Source organism: Amphibalanus amphitrite, unplaced genomic scaffold, assembly GCF_019059575.1.
Source record: "Amphibalanus amphitrite isolate SeventyFive unplaced genomic scaffold, NRLGWU_Aamphi_draft 000315F_arrow, whole genome shotgun sequence".
Lineage (NCBI taxonomy): Eukaryota > Metazoa > Arthropoda > Thecostraca > Balanomorpha > Balanidae > Amphibalanus > Amphibalanus amphitrite.
Window position 1 is genome coordinate 618,048 of NW_024881810.1, and position 13,234 is coordinate 631,281.

The 13,234-nt window shown below is 47.7% G+C and overlaps 1 protein-coding gene across 1 annotated transcript in view; it reads left to right on the plus strand.

Annotated features, from left to right (window-relative positions):
* The first annotated feature begins 6,985 nt into the window (after positions 1–6,985).
* Positions 6,986–13,234, plus strand: part of LOC122388249 (protein sidekick-1-like) — a 46,039-nt gene continuing 39,790 nt past the window's right edge. Inside the window, exon 1 of the mRNA XM_043379146.1 lies at positions 6,986–7,175. The gene's annotated coding sequence lies outside the window, so the exon portion shown is untranslated. The remainder of the gene's footprint in view (positions 7,176–13,234) is intronic.

Here is a 13,234-nt window from a genome sequence, read left to right on the forward strand (position 1 = left end):
AAAAGTGGTGCTATGGTAAAAATGGGTATTAATCGAAAGCTCTCGTTTACCCAGACACAGTCCTGCAGGAAAATTCCACTTTTTCCCTATAGGAAAGTTTGTACGGGAAAATCAAAATTTTGGGTCAATGGGGGGTCCCCCCCGATTTCGTTCAAAATCGGCACACAGGTGCCCCACCACCAGCCGAAAAACTTTCCCCAAAACGGTCCCCGTTGCATTGACGTTTAAGGCCCGTAAAGCCCCCTAGACTCGTAAAATATCCGTAAAATCGCCTTTGTACGGACAAAAAAGTGGTGCTATGGTAAAAATGGGTATCAATCGAAAGCTCTCGTTTACCCAGACACAGTCCTGCAGGAAAATTCCACTTTTTCCCCATAGGAAAGTTTGTACGGGAAAATCAAAATTTTGGGTCAATGGGGGGTCCCCCCCGATTTCGTTCAAAATCGGCACACAGGTGCCCCACCACCAGCCGAGAAACTTTCCCCAAAACGGTCCCCGTTGCATTGACGTTTAAGGCCCGTAAAGCCCCCTAGACTCGTAAAATATCCGTAAAATCGCCTTTGTACGGACAAAAAAAGTGGTGCTATGGTAAAAATGGGCATCAATCGAAAGCTCTCGTTTACCCAGACACAGTCCTGCAGGAAAATTCCACTTTTTCCCCAAAGGAAAGTTTGTACGGGAAAATCAAAATTTTGGGTCAATGGGGGGTCCCCCCCGATTTCGTTCAAAATCGGCACACAGGTGCCCCACCACCAGCCGAGAAACTTTCCCCAAAACGGTCCCCGTTGCATTGACGTTTAAGGCCCGTAAAGCCCTCTAGACTCGTAAAATATCCGTAAAATCGCCTTTGTACGGAAAAAAGTGGTGCTATGGTAAAAATGGGTATCAATCGAAAGCTCTCGTTTACCCAGACACAGTCCTGCAGGAAAATTCCACTTTTTCCCCATAGGAAAGTTTGTACGGGAAAATCAAAATTTTGGGTCAATGGGGGGTCCCCCCCGATTTCGTTCAAAATCGGCACACAGGTGCCCCACCACCAGCCGAGAAACTTTCCCAAAAACGGTCCCCGTTGCATTGACGTTTAAGGCCCGTAAAGCCCCCTAGACTCGTAAAATATCCGTAAAGTCGCCTTTGTACGGACAAAAAAGTGGTGCTATGGTAAAAATGGGTATCAATCGAAAGCTCTCGTTTACCCAGACACAGTCCTGCAGGAAAATTCCACTTTTTCCCCATAGGAAAGTTTGTACGGGAAAATCAAAATTTTGGGTCAATGGGGGGTCCCCCCCGATTTCGTTCAAAATCGGCACACAGGTGCCCCACCACCAGCCGAGAAACTTTCCCCAAAACGGTCCCCGTTTCATTGACGTTTAAGGCCCGTAAAGCCCCCTAGACTCGTAAAATATCCGTAAAATCGCCTTTGTACGGACAAAAAAAGTGGTGCAATGGTAAAAATGGGTATCAATCGAAAGCTCTCGTTTACCCAGACACAGTCCTGCAGGAAAATTCCACTTTTTCCCCATAGGAAAGTTTGTATGGGAAAATCAAAATTTTGGGTCAATGGGGGGTCCCCCCCGATTTCGTTCAAAATCGGCACACAGGTGCCCCACCACCAGCCGAGAAACTTTCCCCAAAACGGTCCCCGTTGCATTGACGTTTAAGGCCCGTAAAGCCCCCTAGACTCGTAAAATATCCGTAAAATCGCCTTTGTACGGACAAAAAAGTGGTGCTATGGTAAAAATGGGTATCAATCGAAAGCTCTCGTTTACCCAGACACAGTCCTGCAGGAAAATTCCACTTTTTCCCCATAGGAAAGTTTGTACGGGAAAATCAAAATTTTGGGTCAATGGGGGGTCCCCCCCGATTTCGTTCAAAATCGGCACACAGGTGCCCCACCACCAGCCGAGAAACTTTCCCCAAAACGGTCCCCGTTGCATTGACGTTTAAGGCCCGTAAAGCAACCTAGACTCGTAAAATATCCGTAAAATCGCCTTTGTACGGACAAAAAAGTGGTGCTATGGTAAAAATGGGTATCAATCGAAAGTTCTCGTTTACCCAGACACAGTCCTGCAGGAAAATTCCACTTTTTCCCCATAGGAAAGTTTGTATGGGAAAATCAAAGTTTTGGGTCAATGGGGGGTCCCCCCCGATTTCGTTCAAAATCGGCACACAGGTGCCCCACCACCAGCCGAGAAACTTTCCCCAAAACGGTCCCCGTTGCATTGACGTTTAAGGCCCGTAAAGCCCCCTAGACTCGTAAAATATCCGTAAAATCGCCTTTGTACGGACAAAAAAGTGGTGCTATGGTAAAAATGGGTATCAATCGAAAGCTCTCGTTTACCCAGACACAGTCCTGCAGGAAAATTCCACTTTTTCCCCATAGGAAAGTTTGTACGGGAAAATCAAAATTTTGGGTCAATGGGGGGTCCCCCCGATTTCGTTCAAAATCGGCACACAGGTGCCCCACCACCAGCCGAGAAACTTTCCCCAAAACGGTCCCCGTTGCATTGACGTTTAAGGCCCGTAAAGCCCCCTAGACTCGTAAAATATCCGTAAAATCGCCTTTGTACGGACAAAAAAGTGGTGCTATGGTAAAAATGGGTATCAATCGAAAGCTCTCGTTTACCCAGACACAGTCCTGCAGGAAAATTCCACTTTTTCCCCATAGGAAAGTTTGTACGGGAAAATCAAAATTTTGGGTCAATGGGGGGTCCCCCCCGATTTCGTTCAAAATCGGCACACAGGTGCCGATATTTTACGGATTTATTTTTAGGATTTTACGGTTATTTTATGAGTCTAGAGGGCTTTACGGGCCTTAAACGTCAATGCAACGGGGACCGTTTTGGGGAAAGTTTCTCGGCTGGTAGTGGGGCACCTGTGTGCCGATTTTGAACGAAATCGGGGGGGACCCCCCCATTGACCCAAAATTTTGATTTTCCCGTACAAACTTTCCTATGGGGAAAAAGTGGAATTTTCCTGCAGGACTGTGTCTGGGTAAACGAGAGCTTTCGATTGATACCCATTTTTACCATAGCACCACTTTTTTGTCCGTACAAAGGCGATTTTACGGATATTTTACGAGTCTAGGGGGCTTTACGGGCCTTAAACGTCAATGCAACGGGGACCGTTTTGGGGAAAGTTTCTCGGCTGGTGGTGGGGCACCTGTGTGCCGATTTTGAACGAAATCGGGGGGGACCCCCCATTGACCCAAAATTTTGATTTTCCCGTACAAACTTTCCTATGGGGAAAAAGTGGAATTTTCCTGCAGGACTGTGTCTGGGTAAACGAGAGCTTTCGATTGATACCCATTTTTACCATAGCACCACTTTTTTGTCCGTACAAAGGCGATTTTACGGATATTTTACGAGTCTAGGGGGCTTTACGGGCCTTAAACGTCAATGCAACGGGGACCGTTTTGGGGAAAGTTTCTCGGCTGGTGGTGGGGCACCTGTGTGCCGATTTTGAACGAAATCGGGGGGGGGACCCCCCATTGACCCAAAACTTTGATTTTCCCATACAAACTTTCCTATGGGGAAAAAGTGGAATTTTCCTGCAGGACTGTGTCTGGGTAAACGAGAACTTTCGATTGATACCCATTTTTACCATAGCACCACTTTTTTGTCCGTACAAAGGCGATTTTACGGATATTTTACGAGTCTAGGGGGCTTTACGGGCCTTAAACGTCAATGCAACGGGGACCGTTTTGGGGAAAGTTTCTCGGCTGGTGGTGGGGCACCTGTGTGCCGATTTTGAACGAAATCGGGGGGGGACCCCCCATTGACCCAAAATTTTGATTTTCCCGTACAAACTTTCCTATGGGGAAAAAGTGGAATTTTCCTGCAGGACTGTGTCTGGGTAAACGAGAGCTTTCGATTGATACCCATTTTTACCATAGCACCACTTTTTTGTCCGTACAAAGGCGATTTTACGGATATTTTACGAGTCTAGGGGGCTTTACGGGCCTTAAACGTCAATGCAACGGGGACCGTTTTGGGGAAAGTTTCTCGGCTGGTGGTGGGGCACCTGTGTGCCGATTTTGAACGAAATCGGGGGGGACCCCCCATTGACCCAAAATTTTGATTTTCCCATACAAACTTTCCTATGGGGAAAAAGTGGAATTTTCCTGCAGGACTGTGTCTGGGTAAACGAGAGCTTTCGATTGATACCCATTTTTACCATTGCACCACTTTTTTTGTCCGTACAAAGGCGATTTTACGGATATTTTACGAGTCTAGGGGGCTTTACGGGCCTTAAACGTCAATGAAACGGGGACCGTTTTGGGGAAAGTTTCTCGGCTGGTGGTGGGGCACCTGTGTGCCGATTTTGAACGAAATCGGGGGGGACCCCCCATTGACCCAAAATTTTGATTTTCCCGTACAAACTTTCCTATGGGGAAAAAGTGGAATTTTCCTGCAGGACTGTGTCTGGGTAAACGAGAGCTTTCGATTGATACCCATTTTTACCATAGCACCACTTTTTTGTCCGTACAAAGGCGACTTTACGGATATTTTACGAGTCTAGGGGGCTTTACGGGCCTTAAACGTCAATGCAACGGGGACCGTTTTGGGGAAAGTTTCTCGGCTGGTGGTGGGGCACCTGTGTGCCGATTTTGAACGAAATCGGGGGGACCCCCCATTGACCCAAAATTTTGATTTTCCCGTACAAACTTTCCTATGGGGAGAAAGTGGAATTTTCCTGCAGGACTGTGTCTGGGTAAACGAGAGCTTTCGATTGATACCCATTTTTACCATAGCACCACTTTTTTGTCCGTACAAAGGCGATTTTACGGATATTTTACGAGTCTAGGGGGCTTTACGGGCCTTAAACGTCAATGCAACGGGGACCGTTTTGGGGAAAGTTTCTCGGCTGGTGGTGGGGCACCTGTGTGCCGATTTTGAACGAAATCGGGGGGGGGACCCCCCATTGACCCAAAATTTTGATTTTCCCGTACAAACTTTCCTATGGGGAAAAAGTGGAATTTTCCTGCAGGACTGTGTCTGGGTAAACGAGAGCTTTCGTTTGATACCCATTTTTACCATAGCACCACTTTTTTGTCCGTACAAAGGCGATTTTACGGATATTTTACGAGTCTAGGGGGCTTTACGGGCCTTAAACGTCAATGCAACGGGGACCGTTTTGGGGAAAGTTTCTCGGCTGGTGGTGGGGCACCTGTGTGCCGATTTTGAACGAAATCGGGGGGGACCCCCCATTGACCCAAAATTTTGATTTTCCCGTACAAACTTTCCTATGGGGAAAAAGTGGAATTTTCCTGCAGGACTGTGTCTGGGTAAACGAGAGCTTTCGATTGATACCCATTTTTACCATAGCACCACTTTTTTGTCCGTACAAAGGCGATTTTACGGATATTTTACGAGTCTAGGGGGCTTTACGGGCCTTAAACGTCAATGCAACGGGGACCGTTTTGGGGAAAGTTTCTCGGCTGGTGGTGGGGCACCTGTGTGCCGATTTTGAACGAAATCGGGGGGGACCCCCCATTGACCCAAAATTTTGATTTTCCCGTACAAACTTTCCTATAGGGAAAAAGTGGAATTTTCCTGCAGGACTGTGTCTGGGTAAACGAGAGCTTTCGATTAATACCCGTTTTTACCATAGCACCACTTTTTTGTCCGTACAAAGGCGATTTTACGGATATTTTACGAGTCTAGGGGGCTTTACGGGCCTTAAACGTCAATGCAACGGGGACCGTTTTGGGGAAAGTTTCTCGGCTGGTGGTGGGGCACCTGTGTGCCGATTTTGAACGAAATCGGGGGGGACCCCCCCATTGACCCAAAATTTTGATTTTCCCGTACAAACTTTCCTATGGGGAAAAAGTGGAATTTTCCTGCAGGACTGTGTCTGGGTAAACGAGAGCTTTCGATTGATACCCATTTTTACCATAGCACCACTTTTTTGTCCGTACAAAGGCGATTTTACGGATATTTTACGAGTCTAGGGGGCTTTACGGGCCTTAAACGTCAATGCAACGGGGACCGTTTTGGGGAAAGTTTTTCGGCTGGTGGTGGGGCACCTGTGTGCCGATTTTGAACGAAATCGGGGGGACCCCCCATTGACCCAAAATTTTGATTTTCCCGTACAAACTTTCCTATAGGGAAAAAGTGGAATTTTCCTGCAGGACTGTGTCTGGGTAAACGAGAGCTTTCGATTAATACCCATTTTTACCATAGCACCACTTTTTTGTCCGTACAAAGGCGATTTTACGGATATTTTACGAGTCTAGGGGGCTTTACGGGCCTTAAACGTCAATGCAACGGGGACCGTTTTGGGGAAAGTTTCTCGGCTGGTGGTGGGGCACCTGTGTGCCGATTTTGAACGAAATCGGGGGGGACCCCCCATTGACCCAAAATTTTGATTTTCCCGTACAAACTTTCCTATGGGGAAAAAGTGGAATTTTCCTGCAGGACTGTGTCTGGGTAAACGAGAGCTTTCGATTGATACCCATTTTTACCTCTTTGTGACGTCATTTCTAGGGGAAAACGGGTCATAAAGGTTTCCCTCTACCGGGGCCTTTTTTCCCCCTACCGAATCTGTGCTGTGCTGAATCTGTGCTGAATCTGTGCCAACTTCCGTTACATTCTTTCTTAACCCTTTGCAAGGGCTTGTGTAGGCATGCGTTGCGCATCAGGCTTCAGGCCTTCGGCCTAAAGCCAGGTACACAACCACTTAACCTATGATGCTTCATGAGCTTGAGAATCTATAGCCCATTGCAATGTGCTTTTGGCTATATGTTTCAACTAAAAACAACTTATTATATACTATTTGGCTGCATTTCATTGAAAGTATCCACGGCCGGCTGACGGCTGGCTGCCCACAGTTTGCCATGGCTGTGGGCGGCTGTGGCTGTGGAGCCACGGCTGCGGGGCGGCTAGGCTGTGGAAAATTGCAGCCGTGCAGAACTCTACCTGCGGGGGAGGGGAGGGGCCGAGGGTGACCTTCTGACCCGGCCGTCGACGGCCAGACCAGGGCCGCCAGTCGCGCGCGGGCCGTCAGCGAGGGAGGTTGTGTCGCGTCGACGGGCGGAGCGTATAGATTCTGGCGGGAGAAGGGATAGGGACGTTTTAGTGACCGTCAATAGCACGTTGTGGTTTCGCGGAGGGCACTGAAGGCAGGCGTGGAAGAAAGACGAAGTGAAGAACTCGTAGCAGAAAGACGAGTGAACGGTAAGTCCTGTTTAGTTGTGTGTGGTAGGAATGTATCACAGCATGAGCCATGACGAGGAAAGGATTTTCGGTTGCTTTTGTCATTCGGGTGTTAATTTCACCACGCTAAGGTAGACGCATGCTTGGCTTGAACTGTGTACCTATTTTACGTGATGTAATCGAGACGACGGTCCTTTCTCAGGGGGACACATATCCAACTACCTTCCACGAGTCATTAGCGTAATGCACGCTGAGACCCTGGTGCCGCGTGTAATTTGAAAGGAAGAGATCTTGTTTGAATAGAAGCCTCCTTGCACGAATGCATGTGCGGTTGAAATGGGCACTCCGGGACCTGTTTGAGTATTGTGTGCGCTTTTGCCAGGTTATATGTAGTAAAAGCCATGCGGGAATTCTGAGCTGAGATTGTCGGTGTTTGGTATCGCTTTCTTTATTTCTCTCTCTCTCTCTCTCTCTCTCTCTCTCTCTCTCTCTCTCTCTCTCTCTCTCTCTCTCTCTCTCTCTCTCTCTCTCTCTCTCTCTCTCTCTCTCTCTCTCTCTCTCTCTCTCTCTCTCTCTCTCTCTCTCTCTCTCTCTCTCTCTCTCTCTCTCTCTCTCTCTCTCTCTCTCTCTCTCTCTCTCTCTCTCTTCTTTTTCTTCGCCATATGTGACTCTTCTCAAACATGTACAATCTGTATATTTTGCATTGTGCAGTATAATTACCGGTTTAATTGCGAGGCAATAAACGTGCCTTCAACAAGTACAAAACACGCCAAAAACCTTTCGAAAAGTCATCTTTTTCTACATATGCGCACATGCGTATGTAAATATCTAAGTATGGAGGTTACTGATATTATTCACACTCAACATCATAACCTGAAGCCACTGTCCCATATATTAAGGTACATAGGTACTGTCCAGGCGCCAGAAGGCGACAAGAATCCAGGCCGATCCAGAACATTGTCCTGAATACACGGAACTTCTCCATACTGGGCCGTTCCTCCTGCGCCACGCTTATATTGTTTATGTAATAGTTGTAGTCAATCGACGTTGTAGTGTTTATTTGCGAGGGAAATGTCAAATGAACTTCCTGCATAGCATAAATGATAACAGTCGACAATGACAGAAGACTGATCTGCTTCCTTTCACAAAATCCAGGACACTGCTGAAAGAAAACATACTAATCTTAGGTGAAGGCCTTGATTCCTATTGCTATTGATTGAAATCAGCATGAACTTTCGCTAGTGTTCATGTGGTATTGTTGTTTGTCAATGGGACGATGTCATTTGCATTTATCAATTAATGTTTCGGCAAACCTTATGGCAATTGGCAAGATTGAGTAAAGACATTACTGCGATAGTTCATTGTTAATTGCTTATCACGTACAGTCGTGTACAGGTTGATGGTCCCCTACTCTTTATCCACCGGGTTCCTATGGCTCAGCATTGGCAGCAGCCGCCTGGTACCGGTAGACTGTGCCGCATGATCCGAGAGTGAAGCGGCACAGTCTACCCACGCCGTTTGACATCGGCTCGGGTCGCCGGGTGGAGCGCTTTGTAGACCAGCTGTCGCGTCAGACCAGCGCGGGGGGAGGGGCTCGTCTCGGTGGTTGGCGTGAGCTGGCGAGTGGTGTGGACTGTGGGGCGTGTTGGTGGACCATGGGGGTGTGTGGGTGTGTGTGGTCACTGGTCACTTGCTGCATTGCACATTTTGCGTCGCTTAACAATTGCATTCCTGTTTTTGCTAAGCACAATGCACGGAAGACCCAGCGAATATAATTTACTCGTGCATTGTGCAAAACGTGATTTGGCACGGTATCGAGGCAACTATAGGTCTTGTGCCCCATATATGCATGATATTTAGGTGAAAATGGTAGATTGATCGGATTGATCCTGGATGTCAATTCGTATGCTAAATGTCGACATGGATAAAATGAACGAATGAATGAATCAATCAATCAATCGACAATCGACATGTAGATATAAAACCGTATAAATGGCTCGCAACCACTAAAATCAAACCAGATCCTAACCCGGAAAAGTAGCCGGAGCCCCGATGAGACTCGAACCGGGACTCCACGTTGAAAGTTTTGCCAATGATCCACCATCATTCCACCAAGCTAGAGCGACCGGCACCCCCCAACCACAAAAACATTCATTGACTTCGCTGCCGACCTCCCGGCCCCACCGCCCGCCCGGCCAGACTTTGCCCCGGCCGTGGCCACCATCCGGTGTAGCTCAGCGTAGGAGTGCTAGACTGTCAAACTGACCGGTAGTGAGAGGCCCGGTTCGGGGCGCTTCGCGTGCTGGATGTTTACTTCTGTGTCCGAGGCTATGCGATTAGTCCACTTTTCAGAAAGATTATTTGGTGACAGGTCTGTTTTCTTTCTTTGCTGCAATTCATGAGGAGACCGTTTGGACCCTTACCTGTCCTTCCGCCATTATTCCACTGTTATCCTGAATCGATGCGGCAATTTGTATTTCATTTAGTCGTCTGGAGAATAAGATAAAGTGGGGTGAAGAGGTCACCGTATCTCAGTCTTTTCTTTTTTGCTGCCGAACAATAATTGCGAGGCGGCCGCCTTCCAATGCAGTCTGGATCTCTGGCAGCCTCCCCTTGGGTCCTGAGACGACCAGCTGGGTGTCATCGGCGTACCTGGCCATCCTAGCTATGCTGTCATTCACCTCGGACGGCACGTAGCAGGCGGCGCCGATGGAGGCGATGTTGTACAACATCGGTCCCAGGCATGATCCCTGGAAGATCCTGGTGTTGATGGAGAGCAGTGTCAGTCTGTTCCTCCTGGCACCTGATCACACTGCTGGTGGCCGGTAACATACGCTACGTTTTGTTATTACTTATTATTTTCATTTTTCATTTATCACCGCGATCACGAAAATTTAAATGCACAACAGTACCAAACGTTCAGGAGAGGATGCGTCGGCATATATTCTATCTCATCTTAGGTATTTTGGATTAAGCAATAGCCTGACATTGTGCAATATAGGTTTGTTCTTGTGTAATTTCTTGTACACCATCCATTGTTAATGCTTTAGCAAAATAACCATCTTGATATTTTCTAGTTGTACTCTACTTTATATTTTCGATTTATCCTCACAATTTTCATTTGTCAAATGCCGTGCCCCATTGAGTCTTGCTGAATATCAGCAGATATGTATCACAAATCTCGGCTAAAGTGAACATGACTGTAACTCTCCGGCAATGGCAGGAAACCAAACGCACCCTCCATTCCCCGGGCGAGTCTGCTGCGCAGATCGCGCTCTAAAGCCCCGAGGGTGAGTTTCAGTGCCCGGTTTGTGGCTGCCCCCATAGTAATGGCCCCATTTAGTTCAATCGCTCCCCAGAGATGGCGCTGTCGACACGCTTTCCCAGTTTATCTCTCCGGCTCTACTGCATGCGCATTTGAGTTTTATTTCGGAGCCCTCGCGAGGGTGTGCAGTGAATTCCAGCTGTATAAATTGTGGCTATAGACATGCCTTTTAACGGAACGCAGTATATTTCATCGGCAGTCGATGACTGTGAAAAAAAGTCAAAAAGCGGTACAATATGTTATGTCTCCGTGATATATTCTAGAATGGTCTGCCACCATAGACCTGGGTATACAGAGGTACATAAATGCTTGCCACAAATTATAAGATCTTAGGCAAATTTTTTAACTGTTTAAACAGCTTCAATTTGTGCTTTCCATGGGCATCACTCATCTCCCACATTTTCGTCGTCAATTCACGCACTCTGCCGCCCGCGAATCTGTCAATCTGCCTCGCCCGTCAACCTGCCAAGTTAGGTCGGCTGTCGGCGATCGTGACTGTTCCAGCACTGGCCCGCCGCGCCGGGCGCGATAAATGTCGTCAGTTTGAACAGACGGAGACAGAGAGAACATGAGTGATGACCGCAGCTCTGCGTGGAGCGTGCCGCTGGCCGCGTCCGTCTGTTATCGATGGTGGGGGAGGTCGGTGGGCGGACGCAGCGGTGTGATATTTGACCGAGAAATGTGGTGGCGATTGACCATAGTGGTCATGAGTTCGGTCAAAAATAGAGAATCGTAGATATTACTTTGTAGGAGATTCTGATGGTAATAGCCGTTTTCACGACGGCCATCTGGTACTCATTTGGTGCACATCTGGTACAGATTAGGTGCAGATTTGGTCAAATCAGGTTCAGTGTGTCTCTGAGCAGCTATCAGCTAGGGTTGCACTAATTGCTTATGTGCCTGCTATGCCATATTATCAGAGAGCATCAATGATTAAAACACTGAAATAAATTCATAGAATGAAGATATTTGCTGTAAAAGAAATTAGGTGCAGATTTGGTCAAATCAGGTACATTCGCCGGATAGCCCGTCGTGAAAACGGCTAACAACATTTGATATATGAAAGAGTGATACTGTGGTGTCTGGCCATCATCTTGCTTCTTAGGTACCACTCCTGTACTCGTATATGGATGCAATGGAGTTACACTCACAACCGTGATTACCATATTCCTTTTCTAATAGACTAATGATATAAGAGATATGATACGCTCAGAATGACACTAGACTGATGATTCCTCCTTACCCGCGACGCGTGCCAGCCACGCCGATTACACCCGGCTCAATACTGCCACCGGAGTGGACTGGAGGCGGCCGGTGCGTTTTTCAAATGGACCATTCGTCGCACAGTCAGCCGTAAAACTAAGTGGCACGGCGCGGCAGGGGCGGACCGGTGAAGAGGCACGCAAACGGTAACGGACTGGGCAGAACGCCGACACGCAGCTACATACAACCAGCTCACGGTCATTGGTTCACTGCCAAACGGGCCACTACCCAGGGCCAGTGAGGCATGTCCTGCAACCCACAATGAGATTCAAGCGACTGCAATAGTCCGTAGACAGCGGCTCAGTGCTATGGACCACGGTCAATGGCTCGGGCTTGTGGCTCATGGCCACTTCCTCATGACTTACGGCGCTAATTCCTAGCCAAGAGTGCACGGGCTTCTGTCCGTATCTCACAATGCGCTGGTTGGTCAGTCAAAACAACGCCAGGGCAGGGATTTGCTTGCCAATAGCAGGAGCCTTTAAAATAGGCAGGTGTCATCGTTGGTCAAGGCTTTGTTTCCTTTACACATTCTGTATGCTACCATTTTGCCGCATCAACTGCATAGTTTCCTCTTTCATTAACGTTGAATTGCATTTTAACATTTTTTCTGTTCCAGTCTTTCTTACGAGTATAAACATTTGTGACTGACGACTCTGGTAGATGCTTGCATACTCCTGATCCGTTTAATATAAGATTTGCTCCTAGGATAATGGTCAATGAACTGTGCTTATGGTCCTCACATCCATGCTCGAACAGCCCTCCAGTTGAAGATTGATATCTCCTATTCACAGCTCACGGATTAGGGCTAACATTTGACAATTCAATGCCCAAGGCTCACTGCAAATGCCTCGCCAGTCACAGGTGATTTCGGTTCACACTACCATTGTTGTTAGGCAGGAATTCGTGCGAAATAAGAAGCAGTAAACGGTGGACGACGAATGATGGCCGATGGACGGTCGACGATTTAAGTGACTGAAATTCTAACAAAATTTATTTAATGCGGCCCATTTACAATGATAACTCATCTCAAGGTAGCTGAGTTGCATTGACGTGAAGACCCCCCAACTGCTTTGATTAGTTCTGTGGCAAGTGTAAGAGTGGTCCAAATTGGATTAGGAGCACGCGCGAAGGCGGCTATCGCGAAGTGGATGGTCACTGATGTGTGTTGAGCATGCATACCGTTGGGCTGGTCGATTCGTTTATTACGTCGTGCGGAGGCAGCCGTGGAGCGGTAAGCCACATGGCAATGTGGCCAAGTGGGTCCATGCCTGTAATCATATTTCTTGCAGCGCAATCAATGTTGAAACGCAGAGTACAGCACAGCTGCGGCGATGCATTTAACAATTGAGCAAAAGCATTGGTATTAGCAGCTCTGTCGCAGGGCTCGGCCGTACATACTGTCAAAGTAGTGCGTGTAGCTAATAATCGCGATGTTTATACCGGCTGTAAACTGCCAGCGTTTGAGTGCCCTGATGTCATTTGAACTCACATC